At 41.3% G+C, this 22,931-nt stretch overlaps 1 protein-coding gene across 3 annotated transcripts in view; it reads right to left on the bottom strand.

Moving 5' to 3' along the window:
• Positions 1 to 22,931, bottom strand: part of PLD2 (phospholipase D2) — a 716,894-nt gene that overhangs the window by 580,394 nt on the left and 113,569 nt on the right. The window contains exon 1 of one of the 3 annotated variants that reach the window (XM_044077077.1): positions 1,949 to 1,966. The exons of the other annotated variants lie outside the window; for them this stretch is intronic. The gene's annotated coding sequence lies outside the window, so the exon portion shown is untranslated. Of the gene's footprint in view, positions 1 to 1,948; positions 1,967 to 22,931 lie in introns of those variants that run through there. 3 annotated transcript variants of the gene reach the window in all.

Here is a 22,931-nt window from a genome sequence, read left to right as displayed (position 1 = left end):
GGAGGCCTAGCAGCACCACGTGCTGGGGTAGAGACATCCAAAGGGATGGTGTCCGATAATTCTGGAGGAACCACATTAATAGGCAAAACTTCAGAGGCCGATTCAACTAGGGTAGCAGGAGCCTCGGTAGTAGTCATGGATTCGGCTGAAGATTGACCCATTTGCTTGGTTTCGGCCGAAACCGAGACACTTGCGGTTTGCTTAACCGTGGTTTCGGCCGAAACCGCGGACCGCGAGTGTCGGTCTTTTTCTTTGCGTTTCTTAACAATTTGAGAAGTCGGAGGATCCGACGGCATAATGTACGCAAAATCTGAGCCAAAAAACTGTTCAGCAAACTCCGACCGACGCCTAAGCGTTCGTCGGTTGAAGGAAGCACAGGCTAAACAGGCTGCTACGTCGTGGTCTGGGCCTAAACAAGGTAAGCAGTAAGAGTGGAAATCTTTATGAGGTATTTGTTTCCACAAGTTAAACAGTTATTCACTTTTTCTGACATCGGCTGAGGCAAGAAAGAGTCCCCAACGGGGTACTTAGCTTTTTAGAAGTCTTCGAAGTAGTATTCGGTAGTAGTAATCTCTGGATCTGACCGACCGGCACTTGCGAACAGCTTCTGCTTCGGGCGCCACGCGGCAAGAAAGACTGAGGAAAATGGCGTCGGCTGATGCCTTTATACCCGAAGACCAGCAGAGATGACGTCGGGTGAAGTGTGACACCAGCCGAGGCCAGACCCAGACTTTGGAATCCGGCCGACCGAAGGGCTGCCTGATGACAGGACAACCCATTTGTTAGGACTGCAGATGCATCCTTGAAGGACATCAACATTTCCTTGAATTTTGGCTAACCTTGCACTGAAATGCGGGCCCTTTATCAGCCCTGAGACATGGGACGTGGCAAAGGACCAAAGACTGCAACCATGAGAACGTGTGTGCACAACTGCTGCTTCACATAACTTCTTAATGTTGCCATTTTATCACAGCCTGCTTATGTACTGACAGCAGTTTAATGTTGTTTCAATGCAGACACACTAATATGCCCCATGGATCCACTGCCCTTACATTTTCCAGGCTCCACAAAATGCAAGTTGGACTTCATCACTCATTTCCAGAAAGTTCTGGATATCACCCTTTTCTGGGTTGGGTCAGGGCTCCTCTGATACTTTACAAACTGAGATCTTTTTAAGGCATGAGGAATGATGCTCCCTGGTGGAGGGCAGTCTGAACTGCAAGCTCTCGGCTTTGTGACACACTGATCAAACACAAGACACATGCTGTCCACTTCAACATGTGACATCCGAGTATACAATGTGATCCCCTTAGCATTTTTGTACTGCATAAAGACTAACTATCTCCATCAGGAATGCCCCCACTCCCTGGAATACAACTGAAAAGAATGATCACATCTTCCTCTGTCTCCATCACTTGCAAGGATGTTAGAATGACTTATGCATGTTCCAGAATTCAGGTTATCAACAGCACGGATGGATACACTGCCTCTGTGATGTCTACACTTCTATTTTCTTCAGAAGTTTATTTTATTTACTGCTACAATTTTCAGTTTCCTTCAGAAGCTTGCATTTGGATGAACTACTAGTTTAGTATTGGAAGTTCTAACTCGGGTAACTCCACACCTGCTATGTATTTGATATTAATTTCCTTTAAAGAATGCTGATGCTGCACTGAGATGCACCATTCTAATTATCTCGTAATGCTAGAAGACAGAACACTGGCAGGAAAAAATGCAGACACCATAATGATCACATTGCATGCTACAGTACAAATGTAGTAACCACATTAAGGCTAGAAAGCTCATAGCCAGTCTGTCTGCAAGGTTTTTGTAATTGTTTTTGCTATATGCAAGGCTGTGGCTAAAACCACTGAGGTAGGTATGCATTATGCATGAAAAAGGAGTGAAATCACAATGGAAAAAAATGAAGTCAGAGTTTGCTTCTTACCCAGTTGTAGACAAAATGGTATCACACATTCTTGTTATCTGGTTTTCATTCTGATCTCCTAATGATGTTTTGTTAATGAAGTAATCAGACACCTGGCCACTTGCTGCAGTCATGAAATATGAAAACACTAGCTACAATGCACACTTCATTCAATTACACGCTGGTAATCACTTATGTTGAGATGCTTTTCTGAACAGGAGCAACCGGTTCTCACACCTTGTTTATTCCTACAGTCTCCCAGGAAACTGCAAGGAGTTGCCTTTGACCTTTTTTTTGGACTTACAAGGAAAGTCAGGTTATGAGATTTGTATTCCTGACTCCTGTAGGTTATTCTTTAAACAGGAGCATGGCATGCCTCAAAGCAATCATTTATAGCAGAAAAGAGCGACTTCCACTAATGATCTCCTTATACCACACAGCAGAATAATCTGTGGTCCTGAGACACTTCACAAACGTGTCAACAATATTATAAAACCTGGTGTGTGTATGGAGTACAAACTCTTGTTGCATTCTTTTGTTATCAGACAATACCGATGGCCTCTTGCACCGCTTATAACTAGTGGAACTTGTTTTTTTTATTTTTCAGTTTCACCTGTGACAGCTCTGGAATGCTTTAACCGGATTTCAGTCACGTTTATCATGCACCGTTAGTATGTGACCACAATGTTCCAAACATGTCTCAGCTTTGTAAATAAACGTCAGCTGCCTCAAAGCATTTGGTGCATATTCTAAAGAATGTAAGACTGATACACGAGAGTCTGCAACCCTTTCTTAGTTCAGCTTTTGTATATCTTGTGGGCTTGTCCTGACTGGCAAAATGTGTACCCTCATTGATCTAACTTTGCATAATCTAAGTGTACATGTTGTTTTCTCCCACTGTACATGGAAAAGCAACTATATGGACACATGATGGATACAAAAGTTCCACTAACCTATAAATGTCTTCATACAAAAACTTGCTGCTAAAACAAACAGCAGAAGCTTCTAATGGCATAGCTGTGCTGCTTGTTTAATTCACACTTGCTGATCCCCGATCAAGGGAGGTTTGCAGAATGCTACCTCACTGAGAGACCTGCTTTGTGCTAAGTCTTTGTCTTATCAGGCTTCTCAGCAATGTCACACTGTCTCAGCAATGTCACACTGTCAGTAACAGTATTCAGAACAGCAGGCAAAGGTGAATCAGCAGTATGAAACTGTCAGCAGGTAGAGTGGAAACACAAAGCTGGACCCATTACAGGCCTTACATAATATCAGTGGCCACACCTACAGCTCTGAAAATGGATGATTTGTGGAAGAAAGACAAATAACACAGCCATCTCTGACAGCTAGTGGTTTTGGCATGCCTGGTGGTGCCCAGATGCATGGTAAACTGCCTCTAGGATAAGGACAGGTGTATCCTGCACTGCAGCCCCTATCATAAAGGAGATAACCGTCCTTGTCAGTGGAGCAATAAAAATAAACTAAACTAGGAACAGCTACATTTTCAGACGGCATCCCTGAATGAATAATGATCCTCTCATGAAAAGCTTTGTCAAAAAAGTATAAAAAAAAGATGGCTATCTATTATGCTAACAACTGAGGTAGATGTTACTGATGTTAATAATCCATGGTTACAACACCAACCATGTGATCAACAGCAGATATTCTATCAGTGGCTGATTGCCTACCATTAGAAGGAGGTATTCTTAAAGATACCAACTCCGTGACAGATTATGAGGATTTCTAAGTGCAATAATCTATTTCTCGTTTTTAAATATTGTTGATCATTTTACTAAAATTTAAAAGACGTTCTTGTACTTATCATCACTCTTTCAATAGTTGAAGAATCAAGTGCCCATACCTTAAGTGAATCACTATGTTCATTTAGTACTGATGTTACAATAGTTTCTTACTGCCCCCAACCAATTCTGATCAAATGTGTTTCAAAATCTGATGCTGAGTCCATATCTTAACTGGCACTCATAGTTTAAGCTTCTATATCTCTCACCATCAGCCTTTCTCCTCCGTATTTTGAATGTTCGTGTCCATAAACACTTAAATGTTACTGAAAACATTTCCACTTTTTCCATCTCTTATTTTCTTCTTTAGCTATTTAGCTGTATAACCATTTCAGTAAATCAGAATCTTTATCTAGAACCTGAGCCCCCCCCCCCCCCAAAAAAGTACTTTTTTCAGTTATTTAGTCTTTTTCTCCCATTGCCGGACTTCCTTTTTTTGAAGGTTCCATTATCCTTCGTACACCCTCCCCCACCTGACAGAAATCATCTTAACTCAACATAGCATAACACCTTTATCACACCACTCTATTCTCACAGAGCTTTCTGGTGTACTTTTCAGTTAAACCATACTAAGCTCTGTGGCATTCTAACCCCATGTTACTGGCTACACTTCTTAAATTTCTTATGGATCTACTTCTAAATACCGTAATTCCAAAATGTCAAAGACCAAAATACCGAGATAAAAATCACAAAACTTAAAAGGCCGAACCACGTAAGTATACCCAGGGCAAGTATTTTGGTCTTCGGTACTTTGGAATTACGGTATTTAGAAGTAGACCCCTCTCTTATACCTTCATATGACTATCCATACAACATTTCTGTTTTATTTGGATCTTAGGAATTTTGTTGCATGTACGCTGTTCCTACATCATCCTTTGCCCCCAGTCTTTTTCCCGCTCTTTTTGCCTAGTTACTTATCATCGCTGCTGTCATATTGTACTGTATATCAGGATTTGCAGGCAGAAATGAGAGCAATGTGGAAGAAGGATACCAAGACAGTTCCAATAGCACTAGGAGCAACGAGTCTTATAAAAAAAAAAAAGAATCTACAATTGCATTTAGATATGTTAACGATACACGCAACTCCAAATGAATTGCACAAGGAGTCATTACTGGGCACACTGAGGGTGCTGCGAAGAGCACTTCTGGCTGACATCAAAGATTGAAACAATACTAATTTCATGAACTTTAATCGAACTTTGACTTGGAGCCCATTCCAATCATGACATCAAAAACCCAAAAGATTTGGAGAATTTAAAAAAGGGAGACAGTGTATACTCTAGTTTGAGATTATGGCATGGGGTAGGGATTGCCCTTACCTATAACAGTATGGTGAGTGCTTATGTCTGTACATTTCCCCTGAATTTTTCCACAAATGCATTTAATCCTTGTTTGTAATAAGTCATGTTGCTAGACACTTCCAGAAAATAAGAAATATGGGCACCTGATGCTCCCTATCCTAATTTCAATCAGCACCTGGACTTCTCAGCTCTCCAAAAGCACACAAGTTTTTCCTGATGGAATAAAATATTCTACAGTTATAGTGTAATCACACATGCTCAAAAAAAACAAAACAAAATAAACTGGGGGGCATGGAGGGCTACAGATATTTTTGGCTACATTTGCTTTGATCGATCCCTCTCTTCTACCCTCACTCGTTCCTGCAGTTCTAACAATTTATTTTCACATCTGGCTCATATAGCTCATCAGATACGCTGACAAAGGCATTACTTCTCTAACTATTGTTCCACTCTTTCTGGATGGAGCCCAGTCATCTTCTTTCTTTTGTTGTTTTTTTTAGTTTCTGCACTACAATTTTTCTTCTGATGGTTTCTTACTTCCCACCACTTTTGCTAGGAGAAGAAGTCTATTATACCTTATGCTATTACCAGGAAGAAATACTAATAGAAATACAACAAATAGTAAAACCCTCTCTGCTTGCTGTTATTACCGTGTTAAGGGAGAGGACCCAAACAATGTATACAGGCATTTACTTTGAAAACTTTAACCATCAGCTGTATCATGCCTGGGTCTTGTCCTAACTTCCTGGTCTGGAAGCTTGATTTGAATACTAAACCAGGTCACATCTAACAGGGCGGAGCCTGTGGGGGATAAATCCATAGGTTGAGACCTCACTTTGACAGGTGAGGGAGGAGAGATCACAGCAGTTTTGGGGTAGCATTTTTTTAGTGCCTACTGTAATTACACTTTTTAATTTAAATACTCTGTCACTTCTGATGTCAAGCAGGTATTGTACACTTGCAATATCAGGTTGTTGACTGGTCATGCTTCCAGCTAAAGCCCTATGTACTTCTTGGTGACCACATCCTCCCTTACACATATGCTCAGTCCTCTCATATGGCTGGTGGCAGCTGAACTGCAGACTATGTTACTACCACCATCACCCTAGGGGTGTGACCCAGCCAGCATCAGCCACCGACTCCTAACCTTCCCCAGCTGAATCCTTCAGCATCTGGGCCACTAGTCAAACCCAGGTCGTCTGGGACACAGTAAAGGCTACAATCTGTGTGCCAAAGAAATGGCTGCACAGCAAAATGGCCTTAATCACAACTACACACAAAGATGTTTTACTTATCTCTTCTAGTGTTTAATGTAGCTACTAAATTAGATGTTAAAATTTATAAAGGATATACAAAGATACAAGATCCTACATATGGCCTGTGCTTTACTATTTATATTCTATCAGGAAATAGATGTTTCTGGGATCCTCACTCCTTAAAAAAACCTTCTGCTTTGATGCTGCTTTACCCCAATTCATATAGTTCACTGTCCATTGTTTTCAGGAATGTCACATTTGCCTTTCCCTAAATCTCCCATCTCTCCAATGTCTTTCTCAGTTACACATATGCTTCACTTACTTGTCTAAATGCAAGAACTTCCTAGGTTCTTAGGCTAGCAAATACCTGGTTAAATTGCTTTTCGAGTGCCCTGGGAGTCCCACATACACATCTGACTTATTTCCACAGCTTCATTTCAAGTGTTATCAAAACCAACAGTTAGCTATAATCCATGCCTGATTTATATTACCATCCCCTTCTCTTTCCCTGACTAGCCATCTCCAGCAATCAACAACATTCACCTACATGTGATGCATACAGTGGATATAAAAAGTTTACACACTCCTGTTAAAATGCCAGGTTTTTGTGATATAAAACAAATGAGACCACAATAAATCATTTCAAAACTTTTCCCACCTTTAACGTGACCTATAATCTGTACAATTCAATTGAAAAACAAACATCTGTTAGGGGAAAAAATATAAAAAATAAAAAACGTACAGTAAGCTGGTTGCATAAGTGTGCACACCCTTAAACTAATACTTTGTTGAAGCACATTTTGATTTAATTACAGCATTCAGTCTTCTTGGGTAATGCGCTCGCGCATTACACACTCACTCACTCACTCACTCACTCACTCACTCACTCACTCACTCACTCACACTTGTTAAGTACATAAGCATATATTTATGTAAAAACATCACAGGAAGAAAACAGAAATTCCTTCCTAATTAGAAAACAAAAGACATGGCTCAGGCTCGGAGCCATGAGATCCAAATAAATTTTATTATATTTATTTTTTATTTCAGTTTGATGACCAGGGAAGTCCACTAGGCCAAGAAGAGCCCATTGTCAGTGGAGGCCCAGGGAGAAAAGCTCCAAGGGCATTTACAAACATATATAAAGTTACATAAATATAGTAAAATAGTCCTTTTACAAACATACTTAATGCAATACCGTTTACATACAACAGTCTGAGAATACAGTAAAAAATGCATGTGAAGTATAATACAGTTACTCAAAGAAATAAAGAATATTATTAAATCTAGGAAAATACAAATAATAGGTGATTGTTGCCAGTTTTGTTTAAACAGCATTAGATAGATTTTCTGGTGCAGGAAGATCTAACAGTGGTAACCAATGTAAAGCAGAAATATAGTGCAATGTTAGTTTTATGGGGTGTAACAATAGACAAAGTTATATTATGGGAAGACAGAGGGGATGAATCTGAGGGGAGCTAGGGAGGTGGTTATGTTGGAGAGTGGGTTGGGCAAATCCATTTAGAAGAAAGGTATGACAACAAGAGAGATTTCAAGTTGGTAAGGTTTGGAGTATTGCGAAGGGAGGGAGGGAGTTCCATAATTTGGATATGCAGTATGATAGCAAGAGGTAGCCTGGAGGTTGTGAGGGTTTGTAGATTTGAAGGAGGTTTTGGTTTTCAGATCTGAGTGAGCGGTTAGGAATGTAGGGGGCTAAGATGGCAGAGAGAGAGGGGGGCAGCTGGAAGGCTTGAAGGTGAGTTGTGGGCAGTAGTGAGTCTAAGGAAGTTTAGGTGATGAAGTAGTTTGAGCTATTGCAGAGTATGGAGAGAGTGGCAGTGGTGGGATGAGTTTTTGGAACTGGTGGCAAATTTGTTTATTTTACTGTAGCAGGATTCCAGTTTGGATTGTAGGCGAAGTTGGAGGTTGGTTAGGAGAGGAGCACAATGTAAGAGAGAAGGGAGAAAGTAGGTGGAGTCTAAGGTTTTTCTGGTGGTGGGGGTAAGGTAGCAGTAGTGTTTGTATAGAAGCCCGAGTTTTTGGTGTGTTTTTTTGATGGTGGATTGGATATGGGAGTTGAATTTTAGGTAGTAAGAGAGAAATCTGTACACTCTTATGTGCTGTTACATTTGTGATATAATATTATGTTTACATAAGTAATATTATTAGAATTAGGTATTTACTACAAGCAGTCATTTTTATAATTTTTGTATTATAGTAAATGATTTAATGACATGCTGAGTAATGCACTAATGTAGATTGTACACCTTTAAGGGAAAGTACCCTTTAAGGAAGTTTTTTAAAAAATAAAACGGTCATTTGGTGCCAAAATGTTTATTTAAACTATAGTTTGATTTATGTTAGTAGTTCTGATGAAGCCCATATGTAATAGGTGAAAGTGCTTAACTACTGCAATAATAGGTTCAATAAAAAGTTTGTCACTTTTTGCTTTGGAAGCATCATTATTTGGATATATGTGGCAGTTAGCCAAAGTAAACAATAAACGAGAGGTTCCCAGTACACTCCAACACTTCGTAATTTATTGTAGTTGGCTTTCGCTGGGGTTAGTACTCCAGCTTCTTCAGACTAAAAAAAAAAAATACGTGGCAGTTAGCTTTTTATGCCTTCTAATACAATATCGAGGTGGACTTTATTCTGGCTGAATATGGAGGAGGAGTTTTTGTCAATAGAGGAGTTTCTACAAGGGGAAACGATCATTAACTTAGTTTTATTTGTGTTTAGGGCCAGGTGATTGTTCTGCATCTAAGATTCTGTTTTGGAGAAAGTTGGATTTTTATAAGTAGGTCACAGGGGGAGTCTGTTGAGCAGATGATTGCTGAATTGTCTGCATACTGGATGAGTGTGGACTCAGGGATGGAGAGGTGGTAGTTATTGATAAATATGTTGAAGAGTAAAGGGCCAAGAACAGAACCTTGGAGCATACCGTTGGGGTTGTGTAGGAAGAGAGAGGTTGAAGATTTCCATTGCACAGCTTGGTGTCGTTCAGAGAGGTTGCTGGGGAAAGTACAGTTGTGTACACTTACCATAAATGTAGATGTTCGAGTGTTGCAGTCATCACATTTGGGTTATCCCTGCCAGGGTTGCCCTCGGCCAGCCTGAATACCACAGACTTAGTATTTCTTTATCGGTTGCTGTCACTTGAAGACTGACGTCAGGTCGTCAGTGGTATAAAGGAAGGCAGCCGATGCCATTATATCAGTGTTTCTTGCCCTAACCGGTCAGGAGCCACCAAAATAGGAGGCCAGGCTGTAGTGGCAGAACCCCAGCAGTGGAAAATAAATACCAATATGTCCCTTGTAAGGAAAGGAGAACAACAAGGAAGAAAGGTAACAGAAAGAAAAAAAAATGGGGAAGGAGGGAGGGAAACTAGGACTGCAACAGTGAAGACACTTGAAAATCTACATTTATGGAAAGGGTACAAAACTGTACTATGTTCTTCATGTTACATTGTTGCAGTCATCACATTTGGGTAGATTCTCAAAGCTGAGGAAATGGGTGGAGGCAGTCAAGGAAGCTAGGGGCTGGCTAGCATGTCCTGCAAGACTGTAGAAGAAAAAAACCTGCCCTGGATTTGGAAGAGAGAGGCAGGTGGTAATGTTTGGTAAAGGTATGAACAGGTGTCCAGGTGGCAGCCTCCAGGATGTCCCTGGTGGGGACTCTTCTGAGGAAAGCTGCAGAGGTGGAGGCTGCTCTGGTGGAGTGTGTCCTGATCCCCTTGGGGGGAGGCTTGCCATGCTGTTTGTAGCAGAAATGGATACAGTACGCTATCCATTTGGAAATGGTTTGCTTGGAGATGGCTTTGCCCTCTGCCTCTGAAGCAAAGCTAACCAGCTGTTGATAGATTTTTTGAAGGGTTTAGTTCTGTCCAGATAGTATCTGAGCAGTGTGTGCACATCTAGAGAGTGCAGAATCCTTTCCCCCTTGTTTTGAGGGTTAGGAAAGTAGGTGGGCAAATGGATAGATTGGATGAGTGCCACAATGGACACCACCTTGGGCATGAAGGATGGATTAGTTCTGAGGGATACCCTGTCCACATGGAAGATGATGAAGGGTTCCCACTGCCATGAGTGCTCGCAGCTCAGAGACTCTTCTGGCTGAAGCGATGGCCAGGAGGAAAGCTGTCTTCCAGGAGAGAAATTTTAGCTCTGCAGAAGAAGCTGGTTTGAAAGGAGGCAGGGTGAGCTTTTCCAAGACAAAGTTAAGGTCCCAAGCTGGTGTTGGTGCCCTTCTGGGGGTCCTCAAGTTGTTAGCCCCTCTGAGGAACTGTTTGATCAGAGAGTGTGAAAAAAGAGGCTGCTCAGTGGGAAAATGAGCTGAAGTAGTACATGCATGAATTGTAATAGAGGGGAAAGAGAGACCACTGTGTAGTAGATCAGTTAAGTAATCCAGGATGAGAGGGATGGAGGGCTGTGCTGTATTGGCCCCCTTAGCCTGGATCCAGGTGAAGAACCTTTTCCATTTATCTGCATAAGACTTTCTGGTGCTAGGGTATCTGGCCTCTCTGATAACATCCAGAACCTGTTTACTGAGGATGACAGACTGGTCAGGGTATAAGCCAAGCTGCCGAACTGAGTGTCTGCAATTGGGGGTGCATGAATTCCCCTTCCCTCTGGGTTAGGAGGTTGGGAATCTGAGGAAGATTCCATGGGGGCAGTGAAGACAGGCTGAGCAGCAAGGGGTACCAGTACTGTCTGGGCCAGTCTGAAGCTATGAGAATGGTCCTTGGTTGTTCCTCCCTGATTTTGATCAGTACCTTGGGAATGAGTGGTAGGGGAGGAAAGGCATAGACTGAGAGGTTTACCCAAGGGAAGAACAGGGCATCCACCTTCCATGCCATGCAGTGAAGCTCCCTGGTGCAGAATTTGCTGAGCTGATGGTTGGTGTGAGAGGTAAAGAGGTCGACCTCCGGGGTTCCCCATTTCTGAGTTATTAGTAAGAAGGTGTTTCTGTTGAGGTGCCATTCGTGGGGGTCCAAAAGTTTTGTGTTTAATTGGCCCACCAGGGAGTTGAGAGAGCCTGGCAGGTATTGTGCTAACAGGTGTAGTTGCATGGAAGAGGCTAAAAACCAAAGGGTCATGGCCAGTCTGCACAGCGGGTAGGAGTGAGTTCCTCCCTGCTTGCTGATGTACCACATCACTGTGGTGTTGTCTGTTCTGATCAGGATAACCCCTGGATAGAGAAGAGGTTTGAAATCTATCAAGGCCTGCTGCACAGCCATCATCTCTTTTTGATTGATGTGCAGGGGGAATTGTTGGGGGTTCCATTGGCCCTGTATGCATCTGCTATCCAGGTGTGCACCCCAAGCGTAGTCTGATGCGTCTGTGTCCCTTGTTGTGGGAGCAGGCTGTTGCCCACCAAAGAAATTCCTTCCTCAGGCAAGGAATAACAGGTAAAAGAGTATCTAGACCTTGAGAGTGTTGACACCAAAGGCTCTTTAGGTAACACTAAAGTTTCCTCATATGCAGTCTGACATATGGAATAAGGAGTATGCAAGATGCCATGAACCCCAGGGCTTGCAGGAATTTCCTTACAGTAAACTGGGGCCTGGAGGCCAGTTGAGAGAAGTATGCTGAACTTTGTTTCTCTGGTGTTAGTAATGCCATCTGAGATGCTGTGTCCAGACATGCTCCCAGGAAGATTATCCTTTGGGTGGGTACCTGTTTACATTTCTTTTCGTTGATTGTGTACCCTAAGGAGGTTAGGAGGCCCTTTACAAAGGCCAGGTCTTTGAGCAGCTTTTCCTGGCTTTCTCCCTGAAAAAGGCAGTCGTCTAAGTAGGAGTAAATTTGAGTATTTCTTTGTCTGCAAAAAGCAATGGCCAGAGCTAGACATTTTGTGAACACTCTGGGAGCAGTAGATAAGCTAAAGGGTAGCGCAGACAACTGAAAGTGTTGAGATTCTGCCCTGAAGCGAAGATATTTCCTGCAGGACTCCCTGATGGGAATGTGGAGGTAGGCCTCTTTTAGGTCCAATGTGGCTAGCCAAGCGTCCTTGGAGAGCATGGGTAGCAGCTGCTGGAGGATGAGCATTTTGATTTTTGGGATCACCAGGAAGGTGTTTAGAATGGATAGATCAAGGATGGGGTGCCAGGTGCCCCCTGTTCTGGGTACCAGAAAAAGTCTGGAGTAGAAGCCTTGGCCTATCTGCTCTGCAGGAATGTGTTCTACTGCTCCCAAAGAGAGTAGGGTATGGATTTGCTTTTGAGCCTCTGTCCACTGATTTGTTGGTAGATCTGGGAATCCTTTTGGGGTTGGAAGGGTGTGGAAGGAGAATTTGTACCCCTGAGACACAATATTCAGAACACATTGATCATTGGTAATGGTGGCCCAGATGCTTGAGTGAATGGAGAGTTTTCCTCCTAGGGGTATGTGATGGTGGGCAGAGGTGAGGTCGGGAGGGGGCGAGTCATTGTGAGTTGTTACCATAATGGGGTGGCTTAGAACTCCCTGGTTTTGAAGTGGAGGCAATCCACTGCTTAGATCTCTGCAACCCCTGGGACTGCTGTCTTGGAGGTCTATTTCCACGGGGCCTAGGCTGGCCCTATTTACTATGTGCAGGAACGGACCAGTTCTTGGAAGGAAAATGCCTGCTGAACCTAGGGGGCTGTACCCATAAGAAATCTTTAACAGTCTGCATAGATTTTGCTTTTCTTCTATCTTTTTTAACACCTCTTCTGCTTTAGTACCAAATAAGTTATCTTTGTGAAAGGGTGCATCCAACAATTTTGATTTAACATGGTCTGGCAGGGGTTGTTCCTTAAGCCATGCACGTCTTCTAATAACAGATCGAGTAACTGTTGCCCTGCAAGAAGCTTCTAGGGCATCAAAACCACAGTACAAAGTGTGTTTAGTTACTTGACCAGCAGAGTGCATTAACTCCTGTAAATCTTTAGATTCTGCCCATGCAAGAAAGGAGGACATTTTTTGGTTAAGGAGTTCCAAGGTATGTTGCTGATATTTATAGGTTCATAGATTAGTACTAGGCTAACTGCTCTTGCGAGCCATTTTAAGCCTAGCCAATGATCTTCTGTGAGATTCAAACCTTGCACCTTGTGTTTGTAAGGCAAGCACCTTAACCATTAGGCCACCCTTACACCTTGTGTTTGTAAGACAAGCACCTTAACCATTAGGCCACCCTCCCAACCCCTATGGAACTGACAATTTAGTGCCCTGATAGCAAGAGTAGCCGAGGTGTATACTTTTCTTACCCCATCTGTTCAGTGCTCTGGAATCCCTGTTTGAGAGGGTGGGATTCTTAGCTGAAGTAGCTTTAACCCCTTTTGGGCCTTGAGTAATGACATCAGGGTCTGCTGTTGGGTTTTTAAAATGATATTTGTGAGAGTCAGGGACTCTGTAGTACCTGTCTGGTTTTCTGGGAGCAGGAGGGAGGGCGTCTGAAGTCAAGCTGGATTCAAGGAAGACATCATCCACCACATCTAGGACTGGGGGGATGGCTAAGGGCCTGGCTGCGGAAGGTCCATGAACTCTGAGTCTCTTTTTAGACTGTGGGTAGTCTTGACTCTCCCATGTGAAATGCTCCCTTAAAGTATGCAGGGTTTCCCCAAAGGAAAAATCCTCTGGGGAAGAGGCTGAAGAAATAGATTCCTCTGCATCAGAATCCTCATATGTAGAGAGGGGCTGCATGTCTTCATAGTCAGATATATCAGATTCATCTGACTCTTGTTCAGACAAAACTACTGGAAGCAAATCTCTCTTTCTTTTTGAGGGAGTGGCTTGGCTTCCCCTAAATCAGCACAATAAGGTCCTCTGCCATTTTAAGCATTTGCGACTGAGGCAAGGGAGCAGGCACTAGAGAACGGCTGGTAGTCGGTTTCTTGGGAGTGGTTCGATCCATGGGCCTAAGGACCTTAGTTGTTTTAGAAAGAATGGTAGCAGTGAAAAAAAACGCGTTGGTTTATGTCTGAATTCGGTATTGCGAAGGACTTCCTTGGAAGCTGGTGCCTGCACAGCAGCTCCAGACCCATCCAAGAAGAGATGACCGCAGGATCCTTAGAAGTCGTCGTCTGCGGCATACCAGACTCTGAAAGGGTCTCGGTAGAGGCCTGCAAATTAACTGAAGTGGGCATCATGGGCTGTGAAAGTGCCTCACTAAGTTCTGGAGGACTGACAACCAGCTTAGTGGTAGCGTTGTCAGAAGGTTTGGTTCTGTGCGGTCTGTCTCTGTCTTTATCTTTATGTTGTTTCAAAAGATCTGCCATCAGATGGCTTACAGAAGCCATATCAGAATTTGAGGACTGTAATTGGAAATATCTGGCTATGATAAGGGCCCGACCATGAATAGTTCTGGCGTTAAACAAAGCACAGAACCAAAAATGAGGGACAGCATGGTGTGGGCCTAGACAAGTGATGCAGTAAGAATGGAAGTCGTTGTGCATTATATTTGCTTTCTACAGACGAGACAATTATTAACTTTTTCTGAGATTGGTTAGTGCAAGAAAAAAGTATCCCCAACAGGGTACTTGGCTTTCGAAGACTTGAACTTCAATTCGGAAATGAAACTCAGGTAGCGGCCGACCGGCACTCATGCGAACTGCTTCTGCTTCAGGCTCCACAGCAAGAAAGACTGATGTAATGGTGTTGGCTGCCTTCCTTTATACCACTGACGACCTGAAGTCAGTCTTCAAGTGACAGCAACCGACACTGAAATACTATGTTTCTGATATTCAGGCCGGCCGAGGGCTACCCTGGCAGGGATAGCCCAAATGTGATGACTACAACAGTGAAACACGAAGAACATCCAGGCTATGATGGAAAGTGAAAGGTTAAGGAAGGAGAGTTGAGAAAGGAGTAAGGGGTGTGAGACGGCATCAAAGGCTTTGGATAGGTCAAGGAAAAGGGTCGATACAAATATGCCAGAGTCACGTGCTAGGTTAATGGTCTCAAGAAAGCAAAGGAGGGCAGTCATGGTACAATGGCCAGGGTGGAAGCCATATTGAGTGGGGGTGAGAAGGTAATTATGTTTTAGGTATGGCAGAACCGGAGAAGCTGCTGAGTCCCAGCTGCAGAAACAATCAATCAGTTAAGGCAGAGTGCAGGTCAGTACTTAAAGTAGTCTCACGTATACTATATTATGTAAAAAGAGAAAGTCTATCTACAAAGAGAATAGTCAGAAAAACGGCAGTTTGATTATTTAACTCTGATGCTGAGAGGGTGTAAAGTTAGGCTGAGAGAGAAGAAGTCATAGTAAAGGATGAGAGGGTGGGAAGTGACTACACAGTTTTCCTGCTTGTTTCACTGCTGAGAAAGAAAATGTGTGTGTGTGTGTGTGTGTGTGTGTGTGTGTGTGTAGGGGGGGGGGGATCCAACCCAGAAGTTGTGCTCAACACCTACTGTACTCACGTAAATGTTCTTATAGTAGCCAGCATTTTTAGAGACCAATATTGTGCCCAAAGACAGCAATGTTTGTGTCTTAAAAAATGTTCTTATTACTTTTTTCTACTGTACTAAAGTACTTTTGTTGATTACTGAAATAGGTACTGTGAATATCCAATAAGATGCCTGGTAGTGGATTATACAAACATTTTGTGTTAATTTGTGGACTACTCGGGATTCTTAAATATTCAGGTATTTGCTTTGATACTAAAGGCAAGTACTTAGCTGATTTATTAAAAATAGGAACTGTCTGTTCTAATAATAATATGTACTGTGACTATTACTTTTACTTGGTTTCTATTTCTGTACATATATATAACCAAAATGCTTCACAATTTAAAGATGGTGTTCCACTCTACAATGAAGCAAAAATTAGCTAGACAACAGATCTGTGAGATTTTCTGAGCATCACCAACCAGAGACTCAATTATGACAATGCTTTCCAGTTTAAATGCTGGCATTGTCGGGAATGTTTGCCATTTCTGGGCGTTTGTTCCCTTTCCCTTTGTAATGCGACCATACTGTGTTTGGGGGATGCAGTCTCCCATAATGGATAGTGCAGTGTTCCTTACTCACTTAAAACCCCCCCCAAAAAACGCTAAACATTGTGTTTTTCAGAGGTTATTTTCAGCACATTGTCTTTTATGGAGTACAGGCTTGAGAAATTCTCATTCGTCCACTCACAGTGGAAGCCATAAATTACATTGTTTTGCACGACATGTTACTGCTGTCTACTGTACTGTATATTGAACAATATATTCTGTTTTGTAATAGCCACCAGGCTCAGATCACAACTGAAAAGGGTCCTTGGGTCAGTTCATCCACCTAGTTAGCAATTTAAATAAATAAATAAATAAACTAAAATTGGCATATTTATATAACTAGCTACCCACTATAAGTAGTCCATTATTGTGTCTTGATACAGACCAAAATAATAGCAGCTGGCGGGAATCCTACCACCATTTGTCTCACTTTCGAAAGCTGTAATGTACACATGACTGAGGTACCAGTGTAAGGTGCCATTTGTGATAAAAGCCTCATCTGCCTGATGATGAAATGATCTAATACTAAAGTGACCTGTCTGCACTAGTAAAATGGAAAGTATATTTCTGACTAACAAAAGATGAACAAGTTCATTCATCTTTCATTATATTTTTGGTTAAAATTTGTGATATGCTCTGAATAGTGTACATTGTGCTTTGGTAGAATTCATTTTTAATTCAGCACATACAACAGTGAATATGTCTGAAGTACGTAGAATCTTTGGATTTGATCTGAGCCTTTTTTCAGCTACAACAGTTGAAGTGATATAGTTATCTGTGGTAGCAAGGCAAGCAATGATTCATGACTGATGTGTGAAGATTTATTGGGTTTATAAACTACATGTTAACTTAATAAAAAAGCAATTGGTATGTGGTGGAATTTAACAGTATACTGTTTATATATTGTATTACTTTGAGTATCCTTTTCTGCTTTTGTATTTAAATATTTATCATACTTTGAAACTGAATTTTGCATCTATTTTGATTTTATATGGAATACTTTTGGAATGAAAACACTTAGCTTGCCAGGGCTGTTCTCATTCTAATTTGCAATCTTAAAAGAGACACTGATTTCTAGTGTCACCAAAACTTCATTTTAGTAAAAACAGCTCTTTTTAACTTACGATTTTTGTTTACTAAAGGTGTTCTTTAGAAGGACTTTCTTCTATTCTGTACTTTAGTATTTACTTTACTGGCTTTTTACATTTAAATTATGTATATTTCACTTCAGGTCTTTCAATCCACCTTTTCATACAGTATAAATAATTAATCTAGACCTGCATCTTCTTCTTTCGGCTTTTCCCTTTTAGGGGTCGCCACAGCGGATCATCTGTCTGCTCATGATTGGTAGTGGAGTTTTATGGTATCGAGTTGCCAGCCCGGCGCCCAACCTTCCACAGAAGGCACACACATGCACAGACTCACACCTATGGCCAATTTAGAGTGTCCAATCCACCTACTGCATGTCTTTGGGATGTGGGAGGAAACCGGAGCACCTTATAAAAAACAAGGAAATCATATACATTAGCTACTAATTTAATTATTTTATTATTAGTCTTTTTGATTACTGTAGAAAGTCTACAGTTAATTTAACACTTTCTTTATCGATTCCATAAGTAAACTTACATCATCCTTCACTTCCCATTCAGCTTCCCCACCCTTATTTACACCTATCCCTCCCTCCCCTACTAGCATCTCCTGCTCCCAACCTCCTCCTTTCTCCTTCAACCTCATCCCTACAGCCACCATAAAAAAAAAAACTTCTGCTAACAATGAAACCCGGCTCTAATGCCCATGATGAAATACCCTCCTATTTCTTAAAAGTTGCCACAGAAGGCATAGCTCTTCCCATCTGCATTCTTACAAATCGATCTATTGCTGAATGTCAAGTTCCCCAGCTCTGGAAAAAGGCCTTTATTATTCCACTGCATAAAAGTGGTAATAACAATATTATCACAAACTTTCAACCTACTGCTATCTTATCCTCCATATCTACACTTCTCAAAAAATGAATCCATCTACAACTTTTACCGTACCTCATAAACAACCAGCTTCTAACCCCTACTCAACATGGTTTCAGACCCGGCCACACCACTACCACAGCTCTACTTTCCTTCCTAGAAACAGTTAATAAGGCCTGTGATACTGGCCACATCGTGTCCACTCTCCTCCTTGACCTCTCTAAGGCACTCAACACCCTCTGTCATAACCTTCTTTTCACTAAATTCTCCAAACTAAATCTATCCCACTTCTCTATTAACTGGTTTACCAGTGACCTCTCAAACAGGCAACAAGCAGTCAGCTGGAAAAAAGCCACCTCCCCTTTTCTCAATACTCCAACGGGTGCCCCCCAGGGTTCAGTTTTAGGCCCCATTCTATTCAATATATTCATAAACTATTTCTACCAAGCCATCCCAAATGCCAACCTTGTCCAATATGCCGATGATTCATCAATAATCTGCTCTGCCTTTTCTATAGCCACCCTAGTTAAATTAACCCAGGATGCCTTCTTCTCCACTGAGCAATGGATGATGGACAGCCATCTAGCACTCAATGCTACTAAAACTAAACTCATGATATTTACTGCTTCCAAAACCACCACCCTAGATAAAACCTCATTCTCAGTCACCAGTCAAAATAATACTCCTCTCGAAATAGTCCCTAATGCTAAACTACTAGAAATCCTGATCGATGACCAGCTAAAGTCTGATAATCATCGACAATTAAATATAAAAAACACACAAAAAAATAGGAATGCTTTACCACCACAACCGTTGCATCTCTCCCTCCACTAGGCTCACCCTTGCCAACACTTTACCTTATCCCATCCCTCTTATAAGGTGCCTCTATCCTTACTAACCTGCAATCCTCCCTCAAGACTAAACTCTCCTCTTGCTATCATAAAATAACAAAATTAGATCTACTTCCCACCACTGCACTGCCCTACACCAACTGAATTGGCTTGAGCTGTCCAATTACCTCATCTATATTCAACTTGTCCAAGCACAAAAACTTACTTTCATCCCCTCTCTCTGTCCCTCTCTTGCCACCACCTTTAAAATGCACCAACCAAATAGACTTTTGAGATCTAATTCCAAAAATCTAATTGAACTGCATAAATCTGCCCGTCCACCAGGCAAACATCTAATGTCCTTCTCTCTAGCATGCCACTGGAATTTTCTCCCACCTCTCATCCGCACCACCAGCAGCCTCTCTTCATTCAAAACCTTACTTCACACACACCTAACTTCACTATGGGAATGCTCCCACCCCACATAATCTCCCTACTCTATAGCTATTCTCTAAGCTATAATTCAAAATAGCCTCCCATTGTTTTGTCCCCCTAATAAACTCTAGGAATTAGCATATACGTCTAGAATGGTGCAATTCAGTAGCCTAGAAATTAACTGCATGAATTAACAGAACTGTTAAAAAATTTAGACTGTTTCTGTTATTGCATTGTGCTAATATGTTAAACTGTTAAAAACTTTGTTTGTAAATATTACTCTTATTGCCTTGTATTAATATGTGTTTTTCTATTTGTTTAATTTTGCTTCATTTGTGCACATTACATTTCTCTAATAACTTACTCTTATGTTAAATTTGTAATTTGTAATTTTCCGCAGCTTTTCTCCCTAGGATTCCATTGAAAATGGGCTCCTCGTGGCCCAATGCACTATCCTCTGGCAAACAAACTATAAATAATAATAATATGGTATTTCTGATTGGAACTTCTTGATTTGTGGTTACTTCCTTCCTTCTAGCTCTGTGCTACATAATTAACTCAGCCTTTTGAAAACTTCTCATTTGTTTTTATTATGTATGGCAATTTTCTTATTATAGCAGTTTGTGAATTATTTGACTGCCTAATATTTTATTTTTATTGTGGTAGCCAATTTAAATTAGCTTTCTCTGTATTAACTTTTCAACATTCAGTTCCAGGATACCATGGTTACTTGTTTGCTGTTTTATTTTTCTGTACCGTTTATTTGTGCTTTCTGTTGGATTTAGAGTGGGGTTCATCCTTGCGGATAACTAGACTTGTATTAGTATTTGTCTTGCACAGTTTTTGACCTGTTCTTATTTTAACAATTAAAAAGTCTTCATTATGACAAAATATTTTATCCATTTTTATCAGAATCTTTACTGTTTATTGATACTTTCCTTATCAAACAGTAGAAAAGTCAACTCACACATTAATTTCCAATCAGTTTACTTTTAGAAATTATTCATCACAAAACTTAAATTAGGAAGTTAATATAATTTCAAAGGTGGCCAAGTAACCCTGCAATACCACATACTTTTTATGGCAGCAAAAACATGTTCATAGGTTCATACTAGGCTATCTGCCCTAGGGCATTTATAAGCCTAGCCAGAATGTGTTTGGCTTTCGCCACCCATTTTAAATTTATTTTGCTATGCCCTTTTTCGAGGTTAGTATACTGTGCCTCTGTCTAACAGTGACACAGAAGTGATACCCGGGGTAAACCTACGATCTCCCATCCACTCATCAAGATTCCTCTTGAAGAGAGTCAATGAGGGACTCTGCCTAACCTGGACTGGGATTTTATTCCAGAGTGAAGGGAGCCTCTGGGTTATGAATCTGTCCCTCCAGCATGTCCTATTTATTTCAGTGCTGAGGTTCAAGTCTCTCGAGCGCGTAGCTGGATGGGATTTGGATTTTCTGAGGTGCAGCATGTCCATTAATTCCGGGTTGGACATGGCTTTATACGTCAGGCACAGATCGCCTCTGAACAGGCGGTATGCCACTGAGTAGAGCTAGAGTTTCTTTAACCGGTTTTTAATAAAGTCAGATATGTTACACTAAAACCAAAGAAAATTGTTAGAGATCTATCAAATAGGTGTTTCTTAACTTTGCTTGAACTCAGGGTGTATGGGAATGAAGAATTAAAGCCAGGTTTACATACAGTAGGATTTTGTACTCTCAGAAATGTCAGTTATATATGGGAACGAAAAATAAATCCAGATCTACATACAGCACACTGTACTCTAACAAACTTCATTTATATATTTTAATGCATGTATCACCTAAAACAAATTTAAAATTTTAGAATATTGGATTCAAGAACATCAGCCATATATTTTTGCTATCTCTCAGTCTTGGTTTACACCTGAGGATAATTTATCAGGATCCAGTGGAATTCAGAATCAATTCTTTTACAGTTGTAGGCATGATGGTAGTGTGCTTTAACTTCTTACTCATAATTAATTTGACTTGTTGATAACTAGCTCAAACAAAACTATTTCATAACCTGATTGACTCTTACTTGTGCCATTCTAACAGGATGTCACCTTAACATTATTATTAACAAAATCTAAAACCTTCATCCTGCTTCCATAAATGAATCTCCTATGTATAACTAGACCTAATTTCCGTACTCTATAGGACTATAACCTTCACAGTAGCCAAAAGTCCAACAAGTGTTTCCACTATATGAGATCCAACATTATTTAATAAGTGAAAACCACCGATTCCACAAATGAACAGATTAGCAGTCACAGAGTGTGATGTCTAGCAGTAATCACTTACTTTTACAACTGTTTTATTACACTGGATCATAGCATCTTCTACTGTGCTGACATTAGCTTCCCAGAAGAGTAGGAAATATGCCATGAAACTGAAGTGCAACACTTACAAGGCCAGGGTGGCAGATGTGAAAATGCCCTTATCAAACCTGTCCATGATCATGGATTCCTACTGAGGGGACGGACTGTCGGGTTCTGTCAAAGTTGGAGCCTCGTACAAGGTTGCTGTACACATAACAGGATTAGGCTTATGAGTATTTGCCCAGAATTTACAGACTTGTGGGGGAAAGCAGAAAATGCAACCTGCCTTATGAGGTACTGGGGCTTATGTCTGGTTTATCCCTTATAACTCTGGTTACAACCTTCTGGATGTTTACAAGTGGAACTAACCTGCATGTCTTTTGCAGATTCTTCTTGGGGTTGGGATGGAGTCTGAAGGCCTCTTCCCATCTGACTACATTAAGTAAAAGGACTCCCAAAATTTTGGACCCTCTGGATTGGATACTTGGGAATTTGCCAGTTTTTTTTTCATTTGAGTTAGTCTCCTCTCAACTCCCCAAAAGCTAAGTGCTTCCTCTTGTCAGTGGCACTGAGGGGTGCTTTTGGAGGCAACTTCGGCTTTGTAATAGAGGAGACCCATCTGGGGGAAATGCCTCTGCATCAGAGGTTGCAGCTGCCTGACTGGCTATGAGACTCGGCTGATAATATTTTGTCTATGATCCTGAAGCCCTCACAGTCCAGCTGTGCTACAAACAATGACAAAATCAGTGTTACAATAAACAGTACTGGTACACAAACTGTGGATAGCATGTCATAACATTAGGATTGTCAGCATGAGCCTAATGGATGTTGAAAGCAGTGGTACTGTTGATGTGAGTAAGTAAATGTCAGTTCATAAGGCACTGTGTAAAAGGCTGGGGGCAAATATGGCACCAGAAAAATTGGCAATGAGTACATCATCAGTGCAGCCATCACTGTCAGATCCTACTGTTGGTTCTGGTAAAGGAAGAGTAATTCTGGGGCAGTGGATGTCAACAATATGAAGGTGAGTGTAGAAGCTGAAAACCTGGAAAATGGCATGACTGGATTAAAGAAATACCAGTGATAGGCAATGAAAAACTCTAGTACTTATTAAAAGGATAATTC

Source organism: Protopterus annectens, chromosome 7.part0 (genome assembly GCF_019279795.1).
Source record: "Protopterus annectens isolate FY-2018-M chromosome 7.part0, PAN1.0, whole genome shotgun sequence".
NCBI classification, from domain to species: domain Eukaryota; kingdom Metazoa; phylum Chordata; order Ceratodontiformes; family Protopteridae; genus Protopterus; species Protopterus annectens.
This window is presented reverse-complemented; position numbering and strand designations above follow the sequence as displayed.